This window comes from Hesperophylax consimilis, chromosome 15, assembly GCF_061612785.1.
Source record: "Hesperophylax consimilis isolate HC1 chromosome 15, BYU_Hcon_1.0, whole genome shotgun sequence".
NCBI classification, from domain to species: Eukaryota; Metazoa; Arthropoda; class Insecta; order Trichoptera; family Limnephilidae; genus Hesperophylax; species Hesperophylax consimilis.
The window spans coordinates 21,044,801-21,047,954 of NC_142850.1; positions in this window are offsets into that span (position 1 = coordinate 21,044,801).

Consider the following 3,154-nt stretch of genomic DNA (forward strand, 5'->3'; position numbering starts at 1 on the left):
AGAGCATAAACAATGTACATAAAGTAGGCAGAGAGAACACAGAAATACAATCGCAGTCATAGACAATACGTACTCGAACACAGTGTTGCCAACGAAGGCGATTTATCGCCATTTAGGTTACTCAGAACGAGAATCGGCGACGTAAAAATCTAAAAGGCGACTGGTCGCCGATTAGGCTACCTCAAAATTTGGAAAAATGTGAGGAATTTTTCGAAATGGAATTCCGTAGCCACCCCCCCCCCCCCATGGATTTCGAATAATAAAAGGGGGAATCAAGCTCACGTAGAATATTTGTGGGGAATATGTGGGCAGAATTAATGCAACTGAAATTCGGCTACATTAGGCTACTAAATGTTTGAAAAACGGCGACATTAGGCCAAGATCCGTTGGCAACACTGCTCGAACACATTGAGATATTTCCAATAGAAGGACAAATAATTAGATCGATTTTTCCTCATGCTACTATTGCGAGTCATAATAGGATGATGGCCAATAATTATTATCATTTCGCTGTCACAGTTCAATATTATTTAATTATGATTCCTATCGAAAAATAAAGCACAACAAATTAAAACCCCTACTTATTTGGTTGGTTTAACCGTAGTATTTGGGGAACACAGTCAGCATGCCTACTTTATCAAAAAAACTTTTTTTTTCTCTCTAGTAGCTTCGTTAACTAAACATGAAAATAAAAAGACAAACGTGGGCAAACAAAATGGCTCGTGGAACGAAAAATTAATTCAGTCGTAAGATGCTACTTATTGCTAAGATGAAAAAATGCTTTTTACGATTTCATTCGTTGCATCCCTTTGAATAAATTTGAACTGCTCCAAAAGGATCACAAGAGCTTTGTTCCTGGTATCAAGTAAGCAAGTTCAGTAAGCAATCCTCATATAATTATTTTTTAAATCCGTCTAAACAGGGCGATCATTAGTAATGCTCATATATTTTTATTAATTAAATGCACGCTCACAAACAAGTACACACGACGGCTCCCTAGGCATTCTGAATAAAGTTGTTTTAACCGCTCAACCATGCTACACATGATTCAACTTGGTTGACGGTTGGGTGGTTGGATGGTGATTGAATGTTCTGGCGGAATAACCGTTCAACTTGATAGCCACGTCCCCTTATCGCATACAACGCATCTCAATACGATTCAACATTACGTTCAACTCAACCACATGGATTCAACCGTCAACCAAATTGAATCGTCCGTAGATCCGCAATTCTCATACCACTTCTGCAAGACACTTTCAACTAAATTTGTAGATAAGCGAAAAAGTTCCGAATTTTGCTGTTATATTTTAAAGTTAATGTTAAAAACACAAAATATTTATTTTCTACTACATAACGTGTACTAAAAAATTAGTAATTTTTTCACAATTTAGGATGCAAAAATTACCTATTATTTCTATTTCTCATATTTGATCTATTTCTATGGCATGTTTTTTTCACAAATCAAAAACAAACGTAAGTGTTGCTTTAACGCTTTCTGGCTAAACTTATATATTAATTCTGTTTATATTAGTTTCTAATTCGTAAAAATATATTATATTTTAATAAAACGTGTGTCCGATCATTTTATATCTTGCGAGGTACTAATGATTAATGAGCATTATTACGTACATATTTTGTATGACTCAGTTGGCTCACTTTGCCGCAAATAATTATCCTGATATAAATTGCTGATTTTTCATCGCAGTACTGTATTGCGACGTTGTTGGAAGGGGTGAACTCATATAATTTGTCAGTCACTCGTTGCACGCCTTACATTTCGAGCGTATGCAAAACGCACATCACTAAAGTGAGCGAATTCCCGAATAAGGTGTAAACGAATTAAAAATTCAGTCTATGCTTTCGAATAAATTGTAAAATTATTTAATTTCCCCTGTGTAATTAATTTAATTGCTTTCTTAGCGAACAGTGTTAACTTTTATCTAAGAAAATGGATCGGAGTGGATTATCGTTTTTAGAATCTGTGATAAATATTTTAAAAGATGCCGGTGTTTTTGAACCCGAGAAAAAAAATGTTCCCGTCGTTGAATTTGAGCATCCTTTAGCATTAAAAGTAAGTTTTTTGGTTAATATTTTATTAATTTGCTCGAGTTCTGTATGTTCTAGTACAATTAATTTATTTATATTTTATTTTATTTATTTTTTTTTATATTTACTCCACACAGGAGGCCCTGAAGAAAATAATTTCCCTCAGGGCCTATGTCATCTTTGGGGATGCTGTGTGGAGGGTCTTTTTGTGGAGAGGAAGGAGTGAACATGGGTCTTGAAGAGTCCCATGTTGTAGGAGGGAGGAAACACAGAGGCCGGCAGTTCGTTCCACAGCCGAGCTGTTGAACTTAAGAACGAATCGTAGAAGCGACCCGTTCTCATGTGACAAGTGTCAACTGTGTACAAATGTTGGGCGCGCGTTTGGCGTGTATCCCGACTACGCACCGGTGCCGAAGGGATCAATGACGCTAGTTCCTCAGAGCATCTTCCATTGTAATACCGATAGAACAAGGACAGCATACCTACCTGACGCCTGTGCTCTAAAGATTGCAGTCCGTTTGTTAAGATTGGGGAATCTATCAAATGGACCGCCCGTTTCTGCACAGAGTCAAGGGTTTATTGGATATTTACAGTATTATCTTTATATTAACAAAACATTACAGACTGACGACTTTTTAATTAGATAATTGATCTACCTAGTACTCGTAAATGGAAAATCTATGCATTTGAAATAAAAAACTTTTATTATGAGATTGATGAGGTTAAGTACTTCTTTCACCATTACATTATCATCTTTATGACTTTCCCACTCCAGTCATGTGACTAGGACTCAACGCGTATCTGGAAATACGTATTTCATTATATTTTATAGTAAAAATGTTTATAGTAGGTACCGAAAAACTAAAATATTCATCATAAAAAACATTAAAGTTGTGAATTCCTGGTGTGGATAACATCCTAAATAAGTTGTGTATTTTTTTTTAAATCATACCCAACGTGTAAATAGATAAACATTTCTCTGATTTTATTTACGATTATTTACATTAATTTAAATCCAAGATAACAGTGGCGCACATTGCCATAATACGAATAAACGTATATTGTATAAAATCACTATCTTGGAGATGAAGTGACTTTATTGAATGAC